The sequence below is a fragment of the Mytilus galloprovincialis genome, chromosome 2 (genome assembly GCF_965363235.1).
Source record: "Mytilus galloprovincialis chromosome 2, xbMytGall1.hap1.1, whole genome shotgun sequence".
Classification (NCBI taxonomy): domain Eukaryota; kingdom Metazoa; phylum Mollusca; class Bivalvia; order Mytilida; family Mytilidae; genus Mytilus; species Mytilus galloprovincialis.
In genome coordinates, this window is record NC_134839.1 from 17,327,073 (window position 1) to 17,342,763 (window position 15,691).

Consider the following 15,691-nt stretch of genomic DNA (forward strand, 5'->3'; position numbering starts at 1 on the left):
CGTCCATTTCTTTTTGACAGCGCACTACACACTATAAAGAAAAAAGAAAGGAACAAAGTGGAGGGGCTGGGTTCTCTGTAAGACAGACATGTGTGTGTTACACTACACTAATGATCATCAACATTAAACTTTTTCCAACGTATAGCTTTTGTTAAGACGTCATCATTCTGTTACAATAATTGTCTACCACTACGATACTACATCAGGACAACATCTTCAGTTATGTGTCCTTTAAAGGACTTGCTGTACAAAAGATCTTGTCTATCAGATTAATTAATAAAGGAAACGCACGTATTATAAAACGGGATTTTTAGGGACACTTTGGTTTTCCTTTTTTGGAAAATTAATTATAAATAGGATCACGGGTTGCATAGTAATTATATATCTTAGTCATAATACAAAAATTAAAGAAAAATTAATTACGTTTCAGTTTCGTATCATGTCAGATAGTAATGAACAAAATAAATATACATAATTACGACACTATATTTATACATGTTTCAATTTAATTTCAAATCTGTATTGTAATAACATGCTACAACTAAAGCATGTGGCAAAGCATAAAGAAAATCAATATACAATATTTAAGTAAATTCCATGAACCCTTTTTCACAACATAAGAACAATTAAACTATAACAAGAACGTGTCCATAGTAAACGGATGCCCCACTCGTTCTATCATTTTTTATGTACAGTGGACCGTGAAATTATGGTAAAAACTCTAATTTCTCATTTGAATTAGAAAGATCGTATCATAAAGAACATGTGTACTAAGTTTCAAATTGATTGAACTTCCAGTTCATCAAAAACTACCTTGACAAAAAAACTTTAACCTGAAGTTGGACAAACGGATAAAGTGACGGACGAACGGATATACACACCATTATGCCCCTAGGTAGGGCATGAAAAGTAGTTGAAAATGAATTAACTCATCAGATCGGTACACAGCAGAAAAATATACACAGCAGAAAAATGTACACAGCAGAAAAAATATCTAGTGAAAAGTCGTTGTTCCATCCTGAGATGCATGTTTTTGGGGGTTATTTTTTTAAGTACTTATTCCCAACGAAATTGTACCAACATTAGATATGTAGACAACATACACATAATCACTCTGTCACGTTATGTGCATTTAGTTAATAAACTTAAGGGTTTATTTGTGATGTAAGTTATATTTTCATTACCAGGAAAAACTTATACTTTTACTACGGATACAATTAATTATCATGTAAGGTCTAAAACAAAGTTGTTTACAACATGTAAGTACAATTTAATATGTATGCATCATAAAATACATCTTGTATGAAGAAAACAATTATTATGTTCAGCAGGTATCAAGACAAAGTATTTCTATTCTTTTTATATGAATACGAAAGCATACAATAGGTGGACAAGATACCAAAGGAGCAGTCATCCATAAGTCGACTAAAAACACCAACATAACAAATAGAAAACTACAGAAAGACAATAACTGAATGATCAACTATCAACAGTTCAGAATTAAAAAAAATGTATTGAAATAAGCCAATTAAGTTTCTTATCTCTTTAACAGCATGGCCAGATGTTCAAAATTAGGTTTACGAAGACACTGACGGCCTTAGATAAAGTGTTCCGTTAGTTATACACCCTAATCCCCTTTATATGATAAAAAGAAATATTAAAACATATCTGTCATTAGGTAATACATTTTGATTGTCTTTGATTTCGGTTCCTTTTTAACTTATTTGACCGAGTTACATGTATCTTTTTCTTTTGCTTAGTTACAGAGCTTAAAGAAAAGTAAATGGATATGACAATTATGATTTGACAAATATACGATGCAGCAAACACTAAATGCTTCACTTTGCATTGGTAAACTCATAAAACCATTGATTGAGGTGTTCTTTCCAAAATTATGGAAATCCTGTTTAGACAGATTTTATACTACGAAGTATAATTTAGTTTGAAACAAATGAACTGTTATCAAATAATTTATTTTTTTAATAGAAAATGGTTCAATATGGTTGAACTAATAAATTTTATTCATTTCTGGCCATCGGTTTGCCTCAAACAAGTACAAACACTTTTATATTTGTGTTACATTTACGGATATTCAAAACTCATGTAATTCGCAATAGCACTTGCCGCGCGGACACAGGGATTCAAATGTAAAGACACATTGCACTACAAATTGTTTAATTCACCATGATGTGATTATCGGCATCGTCCGTTGTTATGCTGTGTGTGCACAAGCAAATTCAGATATCATGCACTTCTCATCCCCTTACCATTTACAGGGTTTAGAAATGCAAGACAGTATGTGCAGTGCTTAATGAAAGATCAATACTTCAGCATGGACGTAGTTTAATCAGTGCACGTAGATTTCAGGTGTATAATTTTTTTCGTAAAAGAGGAGGAGCAATTACAAATTTCCGCTTTTAAACCTTGTTGATATATGAGATTTGCAAAAACACCCGAATTTATTTAATTGTTAATTTATTCTCGTCCTAAAATGCCGGAAATGATTTCAATTGAACAAAAGGCAAACGTTTATTTGATAAGTTGTAAAAAAATTTTTTTTTTATTTAAGTCCAGTTAGAATAAATAAACGATTGGATGTTAGTGTGTATTTTATTCAGGAACAGAAGCAAAACATTACTGTCGCCATCAGGGTGTTCAATTCAATTTGACTGTCCCTTTGGTATCTTTCGTCCCTCTTTCAAAATTGTTGTTGTTTTAATTTCTTTTATCAAATTAATTAAGTATGACTTAAAATGAGTTTGTGAATTTTAAGTATATAATACAAATTGGAAAACTGTTTTAATTCGGCATACAAAGCTAGATTGTATACATAACTCGGGTATAATTGCTTTCGTCACATTTCATCTGTTCTGCTGACTTTATTATTTAAAGGTAACTACTTTGAAAGTTTCTATTTAACCTTGCGGAAAATACAGTTATGTACTGTAATATATCAAACAGAGACCGCATTTTATGTCGGTTGATATTGTGAAAGGAGTAGGTCCGGTTAGGGCCGATTTTGGCCTCAAATTTCAGGTTCATCGAACGAAAGATTTTGGACACTTTTTAAACTCTTAAGTGTCTCTTTAAATTGATTCAATTAGTTTAAGTAAAAGATTTTAACTGATTTAGTCATTATAAACGCTCCGATTCAAGCTTAAATATGAAACATCTATCAAATATGCCAGAAAACGTCACTTTTCAGATGGTTTTTGTCAAAAATGAAAGTGGCCGCATCCGTGTTTATCCTCAACCTTTATATATTTTATTTATTATCATCAAATACAACTTATATTTCAATATTATGAATGAACACGAATGCGGCCACTTTCATTTTAGACGGAAACCGTCTGAAATTTAACTAAAATGCTCAAATTGTGAAGATTTCAGTAATTTAGCATGACTTAATGATGTGAGTACACGATATATGTGCATTGTACTGTCAAAAACTGCCAATATTTATGTAGCAGAAGCATTCTTCTTTCCAATAAATAACTAAAAGTTTACATTTTAACAATTTTGTAAAACTGCTATTTTTTGGGGCCAAAAAGGGGTCTTACTGAACCTACTCCTTTTACTGCGTTTTATTAATTAAAACATTTATTATGGACAATCAAAACGATTACACGTCATTGAGAATTCAGTATCAAGAGTATTTAAATACTGCTTTTCTGTGCATGTAACTTACGGAGAGCTTATTTTTCAAATCAACTGTAAGTATATTTAAATTAAAGAAGTAAAATTTAACAAAAATATTTGCAGACCCATTTCACTGGTAATGATAACCAAGTTTTTAAAAGAAAACAAGGAAAATAAGTAGACCACTTTCGAGATCGTTGAAATCCAGTTAAAACTTTGTCTAAAGAACATATTTTTGGTATCTTCAGGGGCATCTTCATTTCATTCCCATATGTATATATTTAAACGAGCGATTACAAAAGTATGATTTTATATAGCTCGGATATTTCGGCGATTCAAAAAATATGATTCTATAATGCACTAATATTTCGCCGAATCAAAGTATCATAATTGATCATCAGTACTGCTCCCATTTTGGAATTGTGATTAAGTACCTTTGGAACAAATATTGTTTCTAGTTTAATTTGCATAATAACAATAGCAAGGACGCTAGGTGAACTTTATTAATAATGCAAGGATCCCTTGTATCTGGTGAATGACGTTATAAAAGCGCACATATTTGCAAAATTTTCAAGTGAAAGACATAAATTGAAAATGGTCTTTTCATAATTGTAGCGTATCTCGTGCATAACTTATCGTTTATGGAAGAAATCAATCGTAGCTAGAAACAGTTTGGATGATGCCTGTAAGTTTAGAAACTCATGTCCGTAACTGAGATAAAATCTTTACTAAATTCTTCCAAAGATTCAAAGATTTAGTCGGCAACTTTGGCTGTATATGAATTCAATTAGTTTTTATTGTCTTTGAACTAGTTGCCAGTAACTCCAAGTAAATATGTACATTTTGAGTTGTTAGGGATGAAGGAAGGATATATACCCTGTCAAGTCCGGTCTTTGTTTTTGTTAGCTGTTTTTCTTTATTTGCCTGTTCCAAATCGGGAGCCTGTGGTTTAGTGGTCGTCATTCGTTTATGTCTGTCATATTGTTTTTCGTAAATTCTTTTGTTTTAAATTAATCTTTACTATTCCTAATTAGACTATTTCATATTTTTCATGGCTAGGCCTTTTATAGACGACAATACGGTATGGGTTTTCTCATTGTTGAAGGCCTTACTGTTGCCTATAATGCTTTCATCCACTTCATTTGAATTTTGGTAGCTAGTTGTCGCAATAGCATATGTAGTGGTTATGTATTTCATGTCTGTAACTGTAAATGTCAGGAAAAGTGTTGATGTGTTTATTGTTTAAAGTATGCTATCAGAAATTGTGAAAAACCCTCTACAGTTTGTTATTGTTATGGAACTTTTCATGTTAGGAGTATTATCAATTTCAAGTAGGTTTGTTTGGAAACAAAAAAATATTAAGTTATTTTTTTAAATACTTATACCGAAAGCTAGCTAGAATTTTGTATATACATGACTGTAGTGTCCATGGACACACACACAAAATAAATATAACAAATACAACCTTCCGTTATACCTTGAAGATCAGATTTATATCTATATTATTGAATATAAATAAAATCAAAGAAATAGACAATAATAGATTTTCCATAACATTTCACATGTTCTACAATTTAAATACGGGAAAAGATGGGTTGACTCTAACATAGTGATAATATTTGCTGAAAGTTCATTGACAGATATTTTGTGCATGTTCCAGATAAAGGTTCTGTAATGTTAGTAACACTGTTTCTATAAAACAGTCGATACTTGGTGTGTTAGGAATATATGTTTCCCTGTACAGAATTTTAATTCCGTTAAAATATAAATAAATGACAATATCTTCAATATATTTTGATATGAGCGTCACTGATGAGTCTTATGAAGACGAAACGCGCGTCTGGCGTAATAAATTATAATCCTGGTACCTTTGATAACTATATTCAATATAATACTAATAGATCTTTGCATTTATACGGTCATTATCACTTTTTTCATAATAGTTATTTCCAATGTAAACAGGTCATTAGCTCTTTGTAATTGAAAGAAATTTGTCACTTTGAAAACAGTTCAGCCTTCCAAAAAAAGGGGATTTATTTTGTTCCTTTTCTTATGACGATTTTCTATTGCTATGAATCATCGTAACAATTTACATACAATTTGTAGCCTTCAGAATCATTTACGAATTATTGATCTATCAGTAAAGGATATTAATTATTTTTCTTATTCCTTATTACGACATAAACCTGATTTTTTAACGACTGATTTCTTTAATAAACAGTATCTGCAAAATAAAAGCAACAGTAGTATTACATGTTCACAAAATTCATAAATATATTGAGAGAAATCAAATCAGAATTACAAACCGAAGGAAAACATGTCAACTTTAAGAAGAAAAGAACAGAACAACAATAACACTGAAGTTCAACAAAAATAAACTCCAATGCTGCCTAAATAGAAACGAACCATTTGACAATAACTGCTATATTACTGACATGGTACATATACACAACATTTAGAGAAAACATGGGGCGGCGGTGAACCTGATTTTAGGCAAAAAAATCGATCATGCGGCTCTTATACCAAGAATAATCTTACCACAAAATGAATTCAAAGTTATAATTTAAAGCTCGTGACTAATTTTATACTACGATATGTCAATTAGACAACAATCTAAAGACAAAAATAACCGTGGGACATTATACATGAAGTCCATATACATATTTTCTAGCAATTAAATGCAAAAATTAGTATCATTGAAATCGACTCATTATTTACTAAGTGAATGTTTTTAATGTTAAATGCGCTGCTGAATCTCTCATGAAAAAAATAGAAAAATATACATAAGAGGCTTCATTAAGACATCAAAATGGATTTTATTTTGGTTATTTTTACCATGATTTTTACATTTTGCAGATATTTGCCCCTAATTCCTTGTTATAACTAAAACTATGAAGTATTTTGTCGTGGTGTTGGTATTTTCACTCTTTGTTACAGGTAAATAGTTTTATATATCACATACATGTAGTTTATTGTGCAATTTGTACAATTTGTACCTATATTAGATTTTCCTGCTCTTGAAATGGTATGTTTTGCTAGGTAATCTCTACACCAACTAGTGGTCATGAAGTTATGCATCGTGTATACTTTAATACTAATTATTTTACACATACACATCTTGTAAGTTCAAATCGTAACATTGATTAGATTTAAAGAACAAGACTTTAAAGTTCCGAGCTGATGAGTCAAGCCTTTTTCGATTGATTTGCATCATTTATTCGTATGATGTGATGTTACCATACTGTCTTAAGGGTTAAGCGCTCAAACACCAAGTTTAACATTTATTCGTGCTTGTTGCCATTCAGAATGATCATTGTTTTTCCAATAATTTATACATGTGCATATTCATCATTTATGCAGTAACAAGACTCCAAGTTCACTTTTTGAATGTATTGCAGTAAAGTTTAACTGGTGACAGTCACCTATATTGAACATGACGATCTTCGGCACAGATGAAAATGTGTCTACCAACATCTGTAGGTCTGCCCTTTGAGTAAACATGTTAATGAAAACATACATTAAGAATTTTCATGTAATAATTTTGTTTATGAACATAATTTAGCCGGTTATACCGTGTATTAAATAAAAATAACAATCGTATTTTCAGGATTGCACGCTGCAAAAAAAAAAAACGGCATATGGGCGACTTTAATTTTGACCAGTTTTGTCCTCATGACCCCGCCAGTTGTAATGGATGGTGTGTGCGCTTTTTATTTGATTTAGGAATATGTGAAGGGCCTGGAAACAACCAGTGTTGGTGTTATTGGATTCTTAAGTAAGTTATACAAACGCAGCTATATCTGACTTTGATTTAGTTTTTTTTTCACAGAACGATTTAATGACAAATAGAAATGATATGGTTTGTAGCATGTTATTACTGACAAAACCTTTCAACAGATAAACGACATTCCACAAATCATTACACAGAAAACAAAAGTTTGAGCAACACGAACCCACAAAATTTTGCTGGGGAAGGGGGACAATTTTTTGTTCGACAGAATGCCAATTCGTCGTTGAATAACACGTCCTCATAACATCTAACATAACAATAATGTTGTCACTCAAGAAAATATATCTAACGCAAGTTTCCATTTTGTTTAACTGACAGTGTATTGTTTTTACAGAATGGGGTTTCCCTTCCTAATATGTACCGTTATATCTAAGAATGACTATTATCTATGGCACAAAATTGGTCAAGTTCCTTCAATCTGTCTTGGAAGTTTAGAATGGGGTAGTATTACAGTAGAGTAGAATGAAATCTGTTTGACAACACTTCATACACTAGTATATATATATATATATATATAGAGTCTATAAGAATCTACCAACCAGTAAACTTAATAGGTATTGGATCATCAAAATTGACAATACTACACAAACAGGAAAAATTATATGAGTCTGAAAGATTGTGTAACAATACCGATAAATAGATGGAAAACAAAACACTAAAAAGTGTTGAATATCATTGCACAAAGATGGAAAAACTGAACAGATGATATAAATTATACAATAATTGCAAATATTTCGGCTCAACAAATGGCCTTCTTCGGTGACAAAAGTTTTAACAATAATGAGATATAATGTATAAGGTGTAAACATAGATCACTAATAATACAGGTAAGTTTTGGTCGATTGTTTTTAATCCAAAATCCTGAATATAATAATATTAACACTAGACTGTAAATTTAATTATTTCTTTCTATTGATTCCATCTGGATGGAGGACACCCAGTGTTTTTATCCAAAACCTCTCCCGATTTTCTCTTTGCCTATTTTGCCATGTACAATCCTGTTCGACCACAAGTATCTTCATGTGATCAAAATCTTTCAGGTTGTGATCTGGTAACCTGAAATGTTGGCAAAAATTAGAAACTTTTATAACAAATGCTAACAATCAACACCCTACCATCAAATTCACCCATGAAACATCTAATTCCACCATAAACTTCCTTGATACATCTAGCACCCTCTCTGTAGGTATAATAAACACAGATATATACTCTAAACCTACAGATACTCATCAATACTTGTCGCCTGAAAGTTGCCATCCTCCACACTGCACGAAGAGCATTCCATACAGCCAAGCTCTCAGAATAAGGCGAATCTGCTCCTCTGAAGACACTGCAAAACAACGTCTGGGGCAGCTTAAAGGACATTTAAAAAGAAGGGGATATAAACACAAAAACATCAAAAATAGTTTTCGAAAAGCGGAATCCATCCCCAGAAGCAGTCTGCTAACTTACAAAGATAAACAGAAAAGTAAAAGAATCCCATGTGTGCTCACCTACCATCCATGCCTGAGAAATAGTTTCAAGACCATTCGTGATCATTGGACAGCAATCGAGAAACATTCGAAGTTATCCAAAATCTTTCCTGAGCCTCCCATGATTGCCTTCAAACAACCTAACAGCCTGAGAAATATACTTGTCCGTGCTGACCTTTCCAAACCTAACCATACTGTAGGTAATTGTCAGCCTTGTGGGGACAAGCGCTGCAAATGTTGCAACCAATTGCAGCATTCATCAACATTTCACAGTAAGACCACAGAAAAGACATACAAGATCTTTTGCAATGTCAACTGCAAAAGCTCAAACGTGATTTACGTTCTTGAGTGTCCTAGATGTGGTCTCCAATATGTTGGTGAATCTATGCAGCCATTTCACAAACGCCTCAATGGCCACAGGAGTGACCTCACAAAAAAACCGTACATTCCTGTCAGCCAACATTTCAGGTTACCAGATCACAACCTGAAAGATTTTGATCACATGAAGATACTTGTGATCGAACAGGATTGTACATGGCAAAATAGGCAAAGAGAAAATCGGGAGAGGTTTTGGATAAAAACACTGGGTGTCCTCCATCCAGATGGAATCAATAGAAAGAAATAATTAAATTTACAGTCTAGTGTTAATATTATTATATTCAGGATTTTGGATTAAAAACAATCGACCAAAACTTACCTGTATTATTAGTGATCTATGTTTACACCTTATACATTATATCTCATTATTGTTAAAACGTTTGTCACCGAAGAAGGCCATTTGTTGAGCCGAAATATTTGCAATTATTGTATAATTTATATCATCTGTTCAGTTTTTCCATCTTTGTGCAATGATATTCAACACTTTTTAGTGTTTTGTTTTCCATCTATTTATCGGTATTGTTACACAATCTTTCAGACTCATATATATATATATATATATATATATAAATGTCTAAGAATATAACTTAAACACACTAATTTATACATTAAAAGTGTATCCCAATTTTGATATTTTTCAATGATTTGAAATGTGACGTTTTCAAAATTGGGATACACAAGGAAGACAAAAAAGAGAGAGATTTTGGATGCACCAGTTACGAACTCTTGAACCTAATGGACTAAATGAGAGAGACGAAAAAAGATTTAAAAACAAATCAAAACCATAATTATCTTGAAATCATACAAATTAATTTATAGAAATTCATACAATTAATCGAACATCTATAAATGTGTTAAACTTTTATTCAGAGTTCATGTAGTTGTAGCTACAAACATATTTTATGCAACATCAATCAATATGTTACACTTTTCCTCAACTCTTGTATAGATTTAGCTACAAAAATATTTTTTGTCATGCATCCGATTTCACCTTGAGAGATGCACACGCCTGATGAAGCTAATTTGTTTAGCGAAATATTGCGTATTTCTATTTAACATCTAATGGAACTTTTCAATGTATTAATTAGTGTGTTTAAGTTATATTCTTAGACATTTATATAATTTTAATTCAGTAACTGTATCAGTTTATTTTCACAAACTGATCCACGCTTAAATAGATTGAATGTTGATTGTTGCTATTTTTAGACATTATATATTATTCACGCAGGCAACACGCATTACACATATTTTTGTGTGTAATCCTTTCATATCTATTTCCCGCTAAGATCATGGAACAAAGAACTTATTTTAACAAACTACGAAGTTTAACAAAACAGAAAATACAAGTTGAACATCATGTTTCAAACATTAAATCATATATTTATAACAACAAAATACCAAACGGATTGAATATTAAATTGACACCACAAACACCGGGTGTAAAGTCCTTCAGATTTATGAAACGTTGGGACGAAACTTTATTCAATTGTTCTTTATGGCTTCTCCAACTTTTACTTTCCTTTTCTATCTATTCATATAAACAAATCAACTCTGGAATAAATGAAATGCTTTCTAAACCACCAATGTCCATTACTAACGGAGACATGGATTTAATCAAGAAAAGATTATTCGATATTGAAAGAATAGAAAGTCAAAATTACAAAAACAAGCAACAAAAGAAATTTACCAGAGATGGTCTTAAACAGCAATTTTCAAATTTTGATATAAGGCCACACCAATTTAATTTCTTGTTCTACGGATTTTTGGACTCCAAAATTTGGGGCGAGCGAGCGATTTGAAAATTTTAATAAAAAAATATTTAATTTGCAAAATTTTGAGGCGAAGCTTGAAAAGTAAAGGCGAGCGATTAAATTTTTTTTTGTAAACATAAAATAGTAGGTTTTGACAATATTAAAGCTTGATTTATCACTTGTGCTTTGATATTTCTTTAATTTCTGAAGAAATAATTAAATCTGGTCTATGTATGTGTGACTGACAATGAGACAATTCTCCATCCAAGTCATAATCAGTTTGGGGACAACCCCTTAATGTTATAAATATCCCTTTTACATGTTTTATGAGGGATCAATATAAGTTATAATATATTTGTTTGTAGAAAAGGGCTCATATTTTCTCAAAGAACTATATATCTATCTGGTATTAAATGGTCAAAACATGTCCACAAATTTTGTAATATTCCTGGACTTTAAGCATGTTAACACATTTACTTTAACAGTTTAATATTATTCAAAATAAGTGGACTCCTCTTTTAGAAAAAAGTTGTTTAAAATATGATGCAACTCTCCTCTTTTTGAGTACAAAATTCTAAGTTTTCAAAGGTTTCGTATAGAAGAACTATACAAATCCTTGGTATTTCTATTTTCTTTTCTACATCAGTAAAATGACCCCTTGTCTGAGGGAGGGTTGTTCTCAACCTGTTAATAACAAACACAGGTCAAAGTATGGCCTTTTACACAGGGCTTTGATACAGACCAAACAGCAGACTATAAAGGACCTCAAAATTATTAGCGTACACAATTCGAACAGGAAAACCAACGATCTAATTTATATATCATGTATATCCAAACGGGAAAATACCAATGAACAACATCAACAAACGATAACTGCCCCTCAATCAATCAGGACAGGTGCATAAACATGCAGCGGCTATGGATAGTTTTGTTTCGCCAGCATACAATATAATTGCAGTTGAAGGCAAATCCTTCAGAAGTTCTTTGTACTTTATTCTAACAACGAACATTTTTTGATAGGGAATATAAGTAAGGGGGAAAGTAACCAATTTTTTGTTTTTTACAGGTATTTCCGCTGTCATAAATTTATATCGGAGCACTCCCGCTTTTGATAAATAGATTTCATGCTGAAACAAATATTCTCACAGATATTAACAAGTGGTGGGGTGCTTTTATGTTTAAAATCGTTATATACAGGTTAGATTGTGATTTTAAAAACAAATGTTGATATCTTTTTATAATATTTACAAAAAAAACGGTGCGGGAAATGGACATGATTACATTTCCGGATGGGGGAAGCGGGAATATAAAAAAAATAAAAAAATTCTGTTTTGAAAAAAATAGGTGCGGGCGGGTCCGTCGAACAAGGAATCAAATTGGTGTGGCCTAAATAATATTTTAAAAGATAGTGATTTAAAACAACCAAGAAAAAGACGTTTTAAAAAACGGACACACCCCGCGGATAATAATTTAGTTGTTAATCTGTCGTCAACAGAATTAACCAATTCAGAAGAAAAATTATTAAGTAGAGGTCTAAACTTCTGTCCTATACCAGCAAACATTAACAACCTACAATTGGAGACAGATGTGGATCAATTTGCAAGACGTCTTCGCCTAAAAGAACACTTAAATAGGCAACAAAAACAAACTTACAAGAAGCCGGAATAAATGATTTGGAATATGAGAGTGATAAAGAGGACAAGTGCATCCCAAGATTTAAAAAGAAAAGCGAATGGAATCCACCAAGGAGTAAGAACGACAATTTAGAATCCTTTATATCATCTATTAAAACTGAAGTAAAATCATCAGTCAGTGGCAAACGTTTACGGAATCTCTCTGAACAAGAAAGCCAAGCCATTAATAATTTAAAAAGCCGTGATGATATTGTTATTAAACAAGCAGACAAAGGAAGTGCAGTTGTAGTGATCAACAAAACCGACTACATTGAAGAAGGGAATCGTCAGCTGGCAAATACAAAATTTTACAAACATTTAGAAAGTGATCCTACAAAAGAAATAAGTAAACAAATTAATGAGGTCCTTTCAGATATGAACAGCAAAAAAACACATAGATGACGACACGTACGACTATAGATCTACGCCCTGATGAAACCTGCACAACCGGTCGATTTTACTTGCTCCCAAAACTTCATAAAGAAGGGATTCCGGGAAGACCGATAGTATCTGCAAATGGCCATCCAACCGAAAAAATATCTGAATTCGTGGATTACCATCTTAGACCACATGTTAGAACAATGCCATCTTACATTCAAGATACAACAGATTATTTGAAGAAAATGGATTCATTAAATCCCTTACCAAACAACATAATTTTGGTATCGATGGATGTGTCTTCTTTATACACAAATATTCCCAAAAATGAAGCTTGTGAACAAGTATGGAACAATCGTAAGGATAAACATCCCCCAACAGACTGTCTGGTTCAGTTGCTGCGACTAGTGCTGGAAAACAACAATTTTGTATTCAACGACCAGCACTACTTGCAGGTTGACGGTACCAGTATGGGAACCAAAATGGCACCTTCTTTTGCCAACATTTTCATGGGGAGTCTCGAAGAATGCATCCTTTCGAATGTACCATACAAACCCTTGTCTTGGCTCCGTTATATTGATGACATCGACATCAAATGGAACGAAACTGCAGAACGTCTGCAAGAATTTCTCGATTTCTGTAACAACTTTCATCAACCGAATTGAATACAAAGAAAATACGGCCCAGACAAATAAAATCCCGTTTGTTGTTAGCTTTCATCCTGACCTGACAAATCTTTCATCAATTGTCCACAAACACTGGCGTCTTATTGAAAATGATCCTTCCTTAAAAGAGATTTTTCCATCACCTCCCGTTATGGCTTACCGCAGACCCAAAAACCTCAAAGATATTCTAGTAACATCCAAAGTATCTAAACAGGATTAATCAACAATTGGAGGTTATACACCATGCGGAAGGGGCAATTGTAAGTGCTGCAGAGTCGCCACTATCGAAACCTAATTCGTCAGCACAGTCACAAAGAAAAAATACAACATATTCATAACATCAAATTGCAAAACGCAAAATTGCATTTATGTTCTAACGTGTGGAACTTGCAAAATACAATATGTTGGTGAAACAGAAACACCATTTAACATCCGACTAAATAACCATCGGTCATTTTATACAAAAGAAAGGAACTGCCCAATTACAAGACACCTTTTAAGAGCAGGACACGATTTTGAAAACGTCACATTTCAAATCATTGAGAAAAATCAAAATTGGGATACACAAGGAAGACAAAAAAGAGAGAGATTTTGGATGCACCAGTTACGAACTCTTGAACCTAATGGACTAAATCAGAGAGACGAAAAAAGATTTAAAAACAAATCAAAACCATAATTATCTTGAAATCATACAAATTAATTTATAGAAATTCATACAATTAATCGAACATCTATAAATGTATTAAACTTTTATTCAGAGTTCATGTAGTTGTAGCTACAAACATATTGTATGCAACATCAATCAATATGTTACACTATTCCTCAACTCTTGTATAGATTTAGCTACACAAATATTTTTTGTCATGCATCCGATTTCACCTTGAGAGATGCACACGCCTGATGAAGCTAATTTGTTTAGCGAAATATTGCGTATTTCTATTTAACATCTAATAGAACTTTTTAATGTATTAATTAGTGTGTTTAAGTTGTATTCTTAGACATTTATATAATTTTAATTCAGTAACTGTATCAGTTTATTTTCACAAACTGATCCACGCTTAAATAGATTGAATGTTGATTGTTGCTATTTTTAGACATTATATATATATATATATATATATATATATATATATATATATATATATATATATATATATATATATATATATATATATATATATGACATGCAGTTCGGTTATTCATGGATGTTGATATCAGTTTAACAATACATTATCAATGAACTTTTTTTTTTCAGAAAACCTAGTCTTCAGGGAAAGTCAGCAACTTCCTAAGACAAATAAAACTATTTACATTGAATAAAATATTGTAAATACAAATATTGCATGCTTCACTCTAATTTCAATTGTAACGTTATACTACAACAAAAATCGAAACAAGATTCATGACAGTGTACATGTACTCTACACTGGGGAAATATATATCTCATATCTTTCGACAGCAAAGAATATATGCGAGATTTTCTCACTAATTCGATAAAATGGTTATTTCTTCTGATAGTCTTATAGTTAAAAAAAAAATACTAGCCTCCAAAAAAAGGAAATGGTCAATTTTTATGAACCAAAATTTACTTTGAAAGATATTTTGAATCAAAACCACAGTTCTTATGGAGGTAAAATTACAGATTGTCTTTCATGTTCATATTAAATGCTTTTTGAATGCTATATATTTCGCTAAAAAGCAAATATTCACATTTATTAAGACGCTTTTATTAGGTTGTCATCCTTGATTTTATATCGACACCACACTCATCGATGTCTGACCATCAAAGGGTCATACGTATTGCAACGATTGAATAGGTTTATTGTTCCTCACATATCTAAAACATCAGTAAGTTTGAAAGTCTCAAAAAGAAAGAAAAACATCAGGCCAGATTTATTCTGAAAGTGAAAATCAAAGTGCACACTGAAGTATATCGCATGCTTTA

At 31.9% G+C, this 15,691-nt stretch overlaps 1 long non-coding RNA gene across 1 annotated transcript; it reads left to right on the plus strand.

Annotated features, from left to right (window-relative positions):
* The first annotated feature begins 3,578 nt into the window (after positions 1–3,578).
* LOC143062139 (uncharacterized) lies at positions 3,579–15,086 on the plus strand. The gene is made up of 4 exons (XR_012974571.1): positions 3,579–3,713; positions 6,496–6,576; positions 7,247–7,414; positions 15,002–15,086. It is a non-coding gene; the product is annotated as an uncharacterized LOC143062139 (long non-coding RNA).
* Positions 15,087–15,691: the final 605 nt, after the last annotated feature.